Consider the following 14080-nt stretch of genomic DNA (forward strand, 5'->3'; position numbering starts at 1 on the left):
GGCAGAGTGACGTGGAGGGGGGGCAGGCAGAGTGACGTGGAGGGGGGGCAGGCAGAGTGTCCCCATAGTGTTTGAGGGCAAAGATTTTGAGCCATTGAGCATTACAGACCTTCCCCGGGTGACGCCCCCACCGTTAGCTGTAAAATCTTATCATACAGCGCTCCCCTCCCCCCCTCACCTTTCAGGAGCCGCTGTAAAGATGTAAATGCGAAGTGGGGGCGGAGTCTATCACCATGCTCTCTCTCTCATGGCGTCCCAGGTTGCTAGGAGACCAGACAGTTCCCTGCACTGTCTATGGCTGTGGGGTGACACTCAACCATCCTCGGGTCAGGGATCCCCTCCGATCATCGTACAGAGAAGACTGTCACCTCCCATACCACTTCCGGGATCTCACCTCCACCGGAAATACATCACCGACCGGAACTTCCTGTCACCCTCAGCCGCCATTTTCCTGTAGATTTATTTATTTCCTTTATCTGTAATGACATATTCGGCGACCAGGCGCCCTTCGACCCGGAAGTTGACGAATGTGCGAGAATTCCGCAAAAATTCCGATCACACTGCGCGGAAGATGCCGCAAAAAAAAAAAAAATCCCGATCGACCCGGAAGTTGACGCATGCGCGGAAGATGCCGCAAAAATCCCGATCAAACTGCGCATGCGTCAACTGCCGGCCCGAATCGTCCGTTTATTAAAAAAAAAAAGTCACATGATTTGATTGGCTGAGTCACTGTGATTTCATTGGTTGAGCCAAGTCACTGTGATTTCATTGGCTGAGCCAAGTCACTGTGATTTCATTGGCTGAGCCAAGAAAAAAAAAACAGGTCACCTGACTCTCTGCCTATGATGTCATCGGCTGAGTCCTATATATTCAGCGGCTGGTACACAAGACATCAGAAGTTGACTGTCCACTGACAAGTGAGGTTGGCTTTTATCTCTCCTGAGAGATACCTTGTGATATTATTGGATTTGATTTCGGTCAATTCAATTTCATTGCAATATTTGTTGTCATACATTTAAAGCGAGTTTCTTTATTCTTAATAATGAACCGATTTAAATGTAATCAGATTGTTTCTCTGAAAAACATCAAAGAGAAACCCAGCAAAGGAAGGGCCATGGTAGGAGGTGTCAGTGACCAGCCTGCAGATACCCCAACCAAAAAGCCCTCCAAGCTGAAGAGGACCCGAGCGTTTGTGCGCGGCTGTTTCAGAGCCGTCGTTCGATGTTTCGGTTCCGGCTGTAAAGCCAATAGACATCACCGGGATACAGACACTGAGATTGGTAAGTGTTTTTTTTCAACGATTTTTTTTTTTTTTTTTCAAAGATTTTTTTTCATAATTTTTTTATTTTTCAAAAAAATTTTTTTTTTTACCAAAATTTTTTTGGGGTCACATTCCCATAGGTACATATGTTTTTTTAATATTTTTTAAATCAAGTCCTTTTTTATTACATTTTTTAGTTACAATCAACACGACATACACCAGGGCTCCACAAACCCCAGGCGCCGGGTCGCCAATGCGACCGGAAATCACAACCTGGCGCCTAAGCTGCCACCAGCCCATTCACTATTGATGCCCCAGACATGCATTAACACTGACTGCCGTCCTCCTCCCTCCTCCGGCCGGGGTGGGCGGGACCCGGCAGCTATCAAACACCAGCCAATGGAATCTGGGCGGGCCGCTACGTGTATGTGGCCGCGCCTCTCTTCTAAAGCAGCCCAATCGTTGGCCGGTGTTTGATAGCTGCTGAGTCCCGCCCTACCCCGGCCGGGTCCCGCCCCCTACCCCGGCCGGGTCCCGCCCACCCCGACATATCCGCTGTAGTGTCATATTTTTCTCCCATCATAGAATGCTCCGGAAGGGACGTTGCGGCCAGAAGTTTTGCACTGCGCATGCGCGATGCGTTCCAGAGGATTTGCGACAATGTAGTTCAGTGAAACCGTCAGATAATGTCATGGGAGTGAGGGGAGGTAATCGTGACATTAACTTTAGACAGAGCGGAGAGCGGCGGAGAGAGAGCGGGTAACTGTGGCTCAGGGAGGGGATTACCTCCCCTCACTTCTCTGACATTATCTGACGGTTTCACTGAACTACATTGTCGCAAATCCTCTGGAACGCATCGCGCATGCGCAGTGCAAAACTTCTGCATGGCGCAAGTGTTTGGAACGCATGGCGCATGCGCAGTGCTAAATTTCTGGCCGCAGCGCCACTTCCGGAACATTCTATGATGGGGAGCAAAATATGACACTACACCGCCTCTCTGTTACTTGTCAGCTTCACACACGCCGGGTCCCGCCCATTCTGATATTAAAGCGGGAGTCCGCCGTTTTTTTTTAAAAGCCAGCAGCTACAAATACTGCAGCTGCTGACTTTTAAAATAATGACACTTACCCGCCCAGCGCGCCCGCGATGTCGGCACCCGAAGCCGATCTCTCGATCGTCTCTCGGGTGCTGCCGCCGCCATCTTGGGTATGGGAATCAGGAAGTGGAGCCTTTCGGCTTCATTTCCCGTTCCCTACTGCGCATGCGCGAGTCACGCTGTGCAATAAGGATGGTCCCCGCTGTCTCTGGGATCCGTGTGTTTCCCAGCAGGCAGCGGGGGACCTTCGGAAAGGGGCGTGGATTCTGCGGAAAGGGGCGTAGCTTCTGCAGAATCTACGCCGGAAGTGGGTGCAGATACCTGTACTGTACAGGTACCTGCACCCCCTCCCCCCTGAAAGGTGCCAATTGTGGCGCCGGAGGGGGGGAGGGTTCCAATGAGCGGAAGGTCCACTTTAGGGTGGAGCTCCGCTTTAAGCTCAATTCTCACAGCTCCTCTGTTACATTTCAGTAACAGAGTGCTCCATGTGAAACCTGCCAGTGCCACCGCCAATCAGTGCCAACCAGTGCCACCACCAATCAATACCACCTGCATCCACCAACCAGTGCCACCTGCCACCACCAACCAGTGCCACCGCCAATCAGTGCCACCTACCAGTTCCAAACCAGTGTCACCTGCCAATGCCAACCAGTGTCACCTGCCAATGCCATCTGGCAGTTCCACGTGCCTGCCAGTGCCACCTGTCACTACCAATCAGTGCCACCTGCCAGTGCCACTGCCAATCAGTGCCAACTAGTGCCACGCCAACCAGTGCCACCACCAATCAGTGCCATCTGCCAGTGACAACTAGTGCCACCACCAACCAGGGCCACCTGCCACTTCCAAACCAGTGCCACCTGCCAATCAGTGCCAGTGCCAATATTGCCACCTGCCAGTGCCAATATTGCCACCTGCCAGTTCCAAACCAGTGTCACCTGCCAGTTCCAAACCAGTGTCACCTGCCAGTTCCAAACCAGTGTCACCTGCCAATGGCAACCAGTGCCACCTGCCAGTGCCAGCCAGTTCCATCTGTTGCCAGCCTTACTCTCTTTCTGGTCAGCCCATAACCCTGATGTAACAGCGTTTCAATGGAGTTATTGACTTGGGTGCTCCATTGTGAGTTAGGGATAGGGGGTGGAAATGAGTGGCCTTACCCCGGGAGCTGACAATCCATACCACTCTAAAAAAAAAACTGTCTCCTAAATTCAAAGCAAATTTGTCAACCCCTGACATACACACAACCCATGTACTTATTGTACAATCCTAATAAACACACATTTATAAGCAATATTTAAAGTGGTTGTAAACCCACAAAAAACAAAACGAAGGTGCCAATTGGTTCAGTGCCCCCCAATGCCACCTCCCCATGGGCAGTGCGGACAATGCCGCCCCCCCATGACCATCCCACATGGGACCTAGATCCCTCCCCCGCTGTCTCTTTGATGGTCTCATTGTGATTGCACCTCTGTAGTCATGTATGTCAATCTTTTGTTTTCATCCCCAACAATCCACGTCTGCACACTACTGGGAGGTCCATACACACGCAGATGGACGGTTATAGATCTCTTATTGGCACCGTCTCCCCGGGATTTTGTACTTGTTGAAAACCAGAAGATTACTTAGCAGTGCCCCAAAGAAAACATGAAATAGTCCCTCCTGTTCCCTACTGAATGGACAAAAAATAATGGATTGTATGAACTGCCTTAGGGCTCATTTAAACATGTTGTGCCCTCTGAACAGCAATCCACATGCAGGTCGCTCTTCAGAGGGCATTTGACAAGAGGCAAAAAGGTGTTATATTGCCTCCTCACCACCTGTTTAACCCCCTGACATCCGCGCTATGGGCAAATGACGGGCACAGCTCGGATGTGAATTCCCGGGGAGACCGTCATATGATGTCCCCCTGTGCACGCTCCCTGCGGAGGGCGCCGTGATCACCGAGTCACTGAGACTCGGGTGACCACCGATCCGAGTACAGGGCCGATCCCGACCCCTTACCATGTGATCAGTTATCAGCCAATGGCGGCTCATCACATGATGTAAACAAAAGCTCAGTGATCGTTTTTTTTTCTCCTCTGCTGACAGGAGAAGAACAAAGCCGATCACCGGCTCATCTTAAAGGGACATCGACCCTGAAAAGGAAGAGGCGATTATGCCTCATTTATAGAGTAACAGTGCCCACCAGTGCCACCTATCAATGCCCACCAGTGCCACCTATGGATGCCCACCAGTGCCACCTATCAATGCCCACCAGTGCCACCTATCGATGCCCACCAGTGCCACCTATCGATGTCCACCAGTGCCACCTATCAATGCCCACCAGTGCCACCTATCGATGCCCACCAGTGCCACCTATTGATGCCCACCAGTGGTGCTAATCATTGACACCTAGAAGTGCTGCCTATCAGTGTAACTGATCAGTGCCCATCACTGCCACCCATCGGTGCCCATCAGTGCCACCTCATCAGTGTACATCAATGACAGACAAAAATTACCCGTTATAACATTTAAAAAAAATGTAAAAAATATGGTTTTAATTCGGTCTTTTTATATTTAAAACAATAAAAACCGCTGAGGAGATGAAATACCACCAAAGGAAATCTCTATTTGGGGGAACAAATGATACAAATGTCATTTGGGTACAGTGTTGTATGACCGTGTAATTGTCACTCAAAGTGCGACAGGGCTGAAAGCTGAGGATTGGTGTGGATAGGAGGGGGAGGGGGGTTTAAGTGGCCGGTAAGCAAGGGGTTAAACATGACAGCATTTTCTACACATATGAGATGGCTGTGTGCTGTGCAGGTTTTATGCCCCTTACACTGTTAGGAAAATGTTGTCACCCCCTCATTTCTTCACAGAGCACACCACCTCCTTTTCCTCTGCTGGCTGAATGTGATGTGGGGGGGCGCAGGCTCAGGCCCTGGCTCTTATAGGTGGTAGGGGGCCCAGTCATGTAAGCTGATTTCTAGCAGCGGTCCTGGGTGTGGGCGAATGGCCCTGAATGCAGACAGTGCATGTCATATTAGGAGAAGTGGCTGCGTGCGTGCAGCTGTGCGTTCTACTCATTGTCAATGGACTGCCTGCATGCAGCACCTGGAAGATACAGATGTTGTAGAAACGTCCCGTTCATGTTATATGGGCCTCATCACCCTTGTAAACAAGGCCAGACAGACGGACAAAACCAACACAAATAAAACCGCACTAATTCATTATCCATCAGCATTTTAATATGCACTATGCCTTTACCCCAAGTGCTGTCAATAGAAGTGTCTGCGCTCCTAAAGCCGGCCATAGACACTTCCAATCTCACCCGGCTAAGCAAGGACCAGCCAAGATTCTAACCATGTATGGGCAGGCTGATTACGGGCTGGGTACAACCAGCCCCTCTGATTTTTCATGCCATTATTGCCAGCCAGTGGGTCGGGATGAGTGGCAGGCAACCAGCATTTTTATACAAAGTACAACATTAGTCCTCCTTGTGTCCCTGTCCTGTAGAGTTTATTCATGGTCTCTGGCACCAGCGTTTTCATCTCTTCTCTCCATAATTTGATGTTCTACAAAGAAAAATATATGAAATGTAGGTGAAGGTGCTAAATCTAATTCCTCTCTTTTTTTATTGTAGGTGCCCGTGGTATTGACTGCGACCAATTCGTGTCCGCTCCTCCAGAGTGCGACCAATTCGTGTCCGCTCCTCCAGAGTGCGACCCGGACGTGTCCGCTCCTCCAGAGTGCGACCCGGACGTGTCCGCTCCTCCAGAGTGTGACCAATTCGTGTCCGCTCCTCAAGAGTGCGACCCGGACGTGTCCGCTCCTCCAGAGTGCGACCCGGACGTGTCCGCTCCTCCAGAGTGCGACCCGGACGTGTCCGCTCCTCCAGAGTGCGACCCGGACGTGTCCGCTCCTCCAGAGTGCGACCCGGACGTGTCCGCTCCTCCAGAGTGTGACCCGGACGTGTCCGCTCCTCCAGAGTGCGCCCAAGACGTGGCCGCTCCACCAGAGTGCGACCCGGACGTGTCCGCTCCTCCAGAGTGCGCCCAAGACGTGGCCGCTCCACCAGAGTGCGACCCGGACGTGTCCGCTCCTCCAGAGTGCGACCCGGACGTGTCCGCTCCTCCAGAGTGCGACCCGGACGTGTCCGCTCCTCCAGAGTGCGACCCGGACGTGTCCGCTCCTCCAGAGTGCGCCCAAGATGTGGCCGCTCCACCAGAGTGCGACCCGGACGTGTCCGCTCCTCCAGAGTGCGCCCAAGACGTGGCCGCTCCACCAGAGTGCGACCCGGACGTGTCCGCTCCTCCAGAGTGCGACCCGGACGTGTCCGCTCCTCCAGAGTGCGACCCGGACGTGTCCGCTCCTCCAGAGTGCGACCCGGACGTGTCCGCTCCTCCAGAGTGCGACCCGGACGTGTCCGCTCCTCCAGAGTGCGCCCAAGACGTGGCCGCTCCACCAGAGTGCGCCCAAGACGTGGCCGCTCCACCAGAGTGCGCCCAAGACGTGGCCGCTCCACCAGAGTGCGCCCAAGACGTGGCCGCTCCACCAGAGTGCGCCCAAGACTTGGCCACTCCACCAACATGCCAGGGGAACGTCTCCAGTGAACATGGGGGCAAGGTTACAAAAAAGGATGGACACATACTAGTGGTAGGGGATTCAGTTATTGGAGGGATACAGAAGGCATTCTGTCACCAATCCCCTTATCACAAAACAGTATGTTGTTTACCGGGCGCCCAGGTTCGCAATATTGTAGATTGCATTGACGGATTATTGGATGGGGCTGGGGAGGACCCAGCTGTCATGATACATATTGGAACCAACGACAACATTAGAATAAAATGGAGCGCCCTACAAAATGATTTCAGGGACTTAGGGGCTATATTGAAGAAAAGGACCTCCAAGGCAGTATTTTCAGAAATACTGCCTGTACCTCGAGCCACCCCAAGGAGGCAGCAGGAGCTTAGAGAGCTTAGCAGGTGGCTGAAGAACTGGTGCAGGAAGGAGGGGTTCGGCTTCATGGAGACTTGGACCGACTTTTCAATTGGTAACTTTCTCTACAACAAGGATGGACTGCACTTAAATGAGCAGGGTGCAAATCTGCTGGGCAAGAAAATAACCAAAAAGTTGGAAAAAATGACAAATCAACCAAGTGTCATTCACATCGAGACCCCTCCAGCATGCAACGACGTGGCCACTCCACCAGAGTGCGACCAATTCGTGTCCGCTCCTCCAGAGTGCGACCAATTCGTGTCCGCTCCTCCAGAGTGTGACCAATTCGTGTCCGCTCCTCCAGAGTGCAACTCGGACGTGTCCGCTCCTCCAGAGTGCGACTCGGACGTGTCCGCTCCTCCAGAGTGCGACCCGGACGTGTCCGCTCCTCCAGAGTGCGACTCGGACGTGTCCGCTCCTCCAGAGTGCGACCCGGACGTGTCCGCTCCTCCAGAGTGCGACCCGGACGTGTCCGCTCCTCCAGAGTGCGACCCGGACGTGTCCGCTCCTCCAGAGTGCGACCCGGACGTGTCCGCTCCTCCAGAGTGCGACCCGGACGTGTCCGCTCCTCCAGAGTGCGACCCGGACGTGTCCGCTCCTCCAGAGTGCGACCCGGACGTGTCCGCTCCACCAGAGTGCGACTCGGACGTGTCCGCTCCACCAGAGTGCGACCCGGACGTGTCCGCTCCACCAGAGTGCGACCCGGACGTGTCCGCTCCACCAGAGTGCGACTCGGACGTGTCCGCTCCACCAGACTTTGACCTACATGTGTCCACTCCACCAGAGTGCGACCAATTCGTGGCCACTCCACCAGAGTGCGACCAATTCGTGGCCACTCCACCAGAGTGCGACCAATTCGTGGCCACTCTACCAGAGTGCGACCCGGACGTGTCCACTCCACCAGACTTTGACCTACATGTGTCCACTCCACCAGAGTGCGACATTCACATGAAAAATCCACCAGCATGTGACGTTCACACAGAGAATCCACCAAAATGCCAGGGGAACGTCTCCAGTGAACATGGGAGCAATCTTACAAGACAGGATAGACACATACTAGTGGTAGGGGATTCAATTATTGGAAGGATACAGAAGGCAATCTGTCACCAATCCCCTTATCGCAAAACAGTATGTTGTTTACCGGGCGCCCGTGTTCGGAACATTGTAGATTGCATGGACGGATTATTGAATGGGGCTGGGAGGAACCCCGTTGTCATGATACATATTGGTACGAACGACAAAGTTAGAGGAAGATGGGGCGCCTTAAAAAATGATTTCAGGGACTTAGCGGCTATATTGAAGAAAAGGAGAGCCAAGGCAGTATTTTCAGAAATATTGCCTGAACCTCGAGCCACACCAGAGAGGCAGCAGGAGCTTAGAGATCTTAACTACTGGCTGAGAAACTATTGCAGGAAGGAGGGCTTTGGCTTCATGACGAACTGGGTTGACTTTACATTCGGTCACCGTTTTTATAGCAGTGATGGATTGCATTTAAATGGAAGGGGTGCAGCGTTTTTGGGAGTGAAGATGACCAAAGCGCTGGAAGAAATTTTAATCTAGGAGATGAGGATGACTTGCTAGTGAACATGACAGAGAAGATCTTCAAGTCAAGCCATCATCACCGGAGTTCACTACGTCATCACTCTCTTGAAAGATTCTCATCAGCACCTATCTTCAAGAGAGCACCAGGTACGGCTGTACCAACACAGATTTCTACAATGGTGGCGGCTGCCACTTCAGTAACCGGAAAGTCTTCCCATCAGCCCTCTATTTCCCTTTCTGCAGCTTCTGAATCCCCAACTATCAATGTGGCTGGACAAACAAGTCAATTTGCTGTTCCCAGAAGAAGACTCAACCAAAAGCTTGAGGAACCCTCCTAGGGACCAGGTACGGCTGTACCAACACAGGTCCCTACACTGGTGGCGGCTGCCTCGTCACCACCAACCGAGGGGCAATGACATTAACAGAGGGCCTCCTCATCACCATCCAAGAAGCAATGACATCAGAGAGCCCCGTCATCAACATTTGAGGGCTGAGCCTCATTGCCATCATCCGAGGGTAGTGAAAAACAGAGAGCCTGGTGCCCACCATCCAAGGGCAGAGCCTCCTCGCTACCATGAGAGGGCAGAGCCTCGTTACCACAATCCGAGGGTATTTAACATCAAAAGAGAGTTGCCTGCTGTGAGACGGTAACACAAGCAGTACTGAGTGAGATAATTGTGGCACACCGGCAATGATCTCCCTACACCATACATAGAATGTATACATAGAATGTATACATAGGGCCATACATACCACTATACTCAGCATGCCCACCTAGTACCAAACATACCACTGTACATACCACCATCAGGGCCACCAATAAGGGGGTACCACTGGTTCTCCTGTAGGGGCTGGGAACAGAAAACATGAGGAATCGGTGCGGCGGGCGGATGCACTGATCAGTGGGGGAGGCACTGATCTGTGCGGATGCTCAATGCATATATTCTGAATGATCCCCAAATATGATTGTAAACAAGCAGGTAGGTGTGTTTTATTGCATACATACCTGCGTATATAGCACCATGCATACCATCATACACAGCATGTCTACATACCACCACCAGGGCCACCAATAACGGGGTACCACCAGTCCTCCTGTAGGGGGCTGGGCACAGAAAACATAAGGAATCGATGCGGCGGGCGGAGGCACTGATCAGTGTGGGGGCGCTGATCTGTGCGGATGCTCAATGCATATATTCTGAATGAGCCCCAAAGTTGTGAGCAAGCAGGTTGGTGTGTTTTATTGCATACATACCTGCAATACATATATTCTGTATGGTTCTATGTATGTTTTTTTTCTCTATATGAGATGAACTGGGCACCCTAGACTGATGATTCAGGGACTATCCGATCGCCTTAGGGGGTCAGGAAGGAATTTTTCCCCCCCTTGGAGCCCATCTGGCCGGGGGGGTTTTCGCCTTCCTCTGAATCATCTTAAGGTTTAGGCTTAGTGTAAAAAGGCCCTGCCTTTGAGGAGTCCTAGGACAACCGTCACTGATCTCCGATGTTCTCCGAAGCCCGACAATCATTTCCATCTATAGATTTATCTCCAATAAAGATTGGTCGTACCTTAATTGTCTTTGTATGTGTTTTTTTTTCTTCTTTTTTTCTAAGAAATATAATGAGGAATGGCAGCAGGGTGAGGAATCTTGCCCCATACTTCACCACTAGGGATGAGCTTCGATTTCAAGAGGAAGATCGAACATTATGGTCCGTTCGTGCCAAATTAGAGCGGCGTGTCACCGCCCATAATGCACTGCGTCATAGCAGTGTATTGCTGGCTGATGATTGGCCAAGCATGCACGATGACCCGCATGCTTTGGCCAATCACAGCGCCGTCAGCGAAGAGAGCCATAATTGGTCACAGGCCAATTTTTGATGCAATACTTTGCAGCAGGGCTCATTCCAGCGCCCCAACTAGAGTATCTGTAAGGGGTTGCAGTGTTGTGGCACCAGTGCCTAAGGCCCAATTTTTCTGCCCCTGTTCAACAGAGGCATGTAATTACAATTCTTGATGTAATATTTCACAGCAGGGACCGTTCCTGCGCCCACCCAGAGTAACTGTGAGGGATTACAGTGTTGTGGCAACACCAACACCTAAGGCCCACATTTTTGCGTTTATATTTTGAGTATATAGGGCAGGCCCCTACTTTCAAACATCCAACTTACAAACAACTCCTACTTTCAAACAGAAGGAGACAACAGGAAGTGAGAGGAAATCTACCCCTAGGAAGGGAAATTCTCTCCTGTAAGAGTTCCTCGTTTCACAAAAAAACACAAATTTTAACAATCCAATTGTCATTGGGACAGAAAGTGAGGTGAAATCTTCTGAACAGGTGCGCACAGACAGCAAAACAAATTATACAGGGGTGATAACCCTTCCCTATGTTTTCCAAAAAGCTTAAAAATAGATTTTTTGGCTGGAGCTACACTTTAAAAATGTACCAGTTAAAAATTACAAACAGATTCTACTTAATAACAAACCTACACAGTCCCTGTCTTGTTTGGACCGCCTGTATACTGCTGTTCTGAGTATATAGGGCCTGGGGGCCTCAGGCCTTTCCTTTTTATAATTTGGGTGTGCGGTTCTCCTTAATGTCCATACAAGACCCAAAGGGGCTGGTAATGGGCTTGGGGGCGGGGTACCCATGCCTTTGTTCTCAATGATTTTCATCCATATTGCCGGGACCAGACATTACATTAAAGCCGTAAACAGTTTTAAATGACTTTTATTCCTTTAGAAATGTCATTTTGTGCAGGGACAGTTCTAAACACGGGAAACACAGGCCACTTTACAGGCATACTATAGACACCCCCCAGGCATGATATTTAAAGGAATGTTTCACTTTTATTTTTTCACTTTAAGCATCATTAAAATCACTGCTCCTGAAAAAACTGCAGTTTTTAAAAATTTTGCATTAATACATGTACCCTGGGGCAGGACCCGGGTCCTCAAACCCTTTTTTAGGACAATAACTTGCATATTAGCCTTTAAAATTCACACTTTTGATTTCTCACGTTCGAGTCCCATAGACTGTAACGGGGTTTGAAAGTTTGCGCAAACTATCGGTCCGTTTGCAAGTTCTGGTGCAAACAGAACCGGGGGGTGTTTGGCTCATCCCTATTCACCACCCTTCAGCCATGGGATAGCGATAGGAAACACCCCAAGTCTAGTCTCTGTAAATGAGTCATATTATGACAGCAGGTATAATGTTTGCAGGTACAGGCTGTGTATATATATATATATATATATATATACATGGAGTGTAGTCTGGGGCCTGATTGTCAGGGCTGGTCAGCCCTTCCTTCTCTGAGCTGGCCGCGCAGCTGTCAGATAATTGGCAGCTCTCATCTCTCTCCACAATTTAGCAGCTGTTGTGGATGTGCTCGTCAGTCCCGCCTACTTAAAGATCTGCAGGTCTCTTCATTCCTGCCTTCGCCTTGGTCACATCACAAGAAACCATCTCCTGCATTCCTGTTTAACCACTTAACAACCGGCCCATAGCCAAATGACGGCTACATGGCGGTTGTTTAACTCTGGGAGGCCGTCATATGACGTCCTCCCAGAATTCCGCTCTCGCGTGCGACCCCTGGGGCACGCACTCCAGAGCACCCACGACCGCCGGGTCCTGTATCACGGATCACGGTAAACGGCCGCTCATCGCGTCAAATGACGGAGTGATCACTTGTAAACAAACGTCATGTTATGATGCCAGTTCCTCCCTCCCCCTCTCTGTACTGATCGGTACAGAGAGGGAGAAGAGATCGGTGTCAGCAGCGATGTGGGCTGCATCTGCAGTGCCCACATCGCTGCTCACCGAAATGTAACCCCTCAATTCCCTGCCAATACTCTGCAATACCCGCCAATACGCCAATACTCTGCAGTACCAGCAAAAACTCTGCAATACCCGCAAATACTCTGCAACACCCGCCAATACTCTGCAACACCCGCCAATACTCTGCAATACCAGCCATTACTCTGCAATACCAGCTAATACTCTGCAATACCAGCTAATACTCTGTACTACCCTCCAATACTCTGCAGTACCAGCTAATACTCTGTACTACCCTCCAATACTCTGCAGTACCCGCCAATACTCTGCAACACCCGCCAATACTCTGCAACACCCGCCAATACTCTGCAACACCCGCCAATACTCTGCAATACCAGCCATTACTCTGCAATACCAGCTAATACTCTGTACTACCCTCCAATACTCTGCAATACCCTGCCATAAATTGCCATACTCGGAGATACCCAGCCTTACTCAGATATACCCAGCTATACCCAGCCATAGTCGGAGATACCCTGCAATACCCAGCCATAGACATCCCCCCCCCTCCCGCCGCCCTCCGGTGCTTCTACCGACTCGCCAATATGATCAAAGCCAGAATCTTTTTGAATCAGAATCAAGGGATGTTTACATTACTTGTAATAGGAGTAAAAGTGATCAAAAAATGTATTTTTGGGGAAAAAAATGTCAAACTAAAATAAATAAAGTAAAACGAACAATAACATATTTTTTTTTTTAAAGCGCCCCTGTCCTCATGTGCCCCCCCCGGGGGCCGGGCGGTTGCGGGTCCCCCCCCGGGGCCGGGCGGTTGCGGGTCCCCTCCATGTCGGCGATCGGAGAGGAAGAACGAGGAGATGACAGAACACCGATCCATCTCTGTGATCAGTGACGTGTCACACACAGCCCCTCCCCCCACAGTTAGAATCACTCCCTAGGACACACTTAACCCCTTCATCACCCCCTAGTAATTAACCCCTTCCCTGCCAGTCACATTTATCCAGTAATCAGTGCATTTGTATAGCGCTGATCGCTGTATAAATGACAATGATCCCAAAATGGGGTCAAAAGTGTCTGATGTGTCCGCCGTAATGTCGCAGTCCCGATAAAAATCGCTGATGGCCGCCATTACTAGTAAGTCCATAAATCTCTCCTGTATTTTGTAGACAATGTAAAGTTTCCACAGACCGATCAATAATCACTTATTGGGATTTATATATTTATTACCAGAAATCTGTAGAAGAAAACGTGTCGCCTGAACTGAGGAAATGATTTTATATTTTATTACAGCAAAAAGTAAAAAATCAAATCCCACCAATAGAGATCTCTGTGTGGGGGAAGGGCGTCCGCTGTGATTGGGAGCCGCGTCACACCACCGTGCAATTGTCAGCTAAAGCGACGCCGCGCCGAATC

At 50.6% G+C, this 14080-nt stretch overlaps 1 protein-coding gene across 1 annotated transcript in view; it reads right to left on the bottom strand.

The window, feature by feature from the left end:
* The window catches only part of LOC143973614 (uncharacterized), a 119249-nt gene extending 118859 nt beyond the window's left edge, over nucleotides 1-390 (bottom strand). The window contains exon 1 of the transcript XR_013272093.1: nucleotides 179-390. The gene's annotated coding sequence lies outside the window, so the exon portion shown is untranslated. The remainder of the gene's footprint in view (nucleotides 1-178) is intronic.
* Nucleotides 391-14080: the final 13690 nt, after the last annotated feature.

Source organism: Lithobates pipiens, unplaced genomic scaffold (genome assembly GCF_037356315.1).
Source record: "Lithobates pipiens isolate NorthernLeopardFrog02 unplaced genomic scaffold, aLitPip1_a1.2 Scaffold_86, whole genome shotgun sequence".
Classification (NCBI taxonomy): Eukaryota; Metazoa; Chordata; class Amphibia; order Anura; family Ranidae; genus Lithobates; species Lithobates pipiens.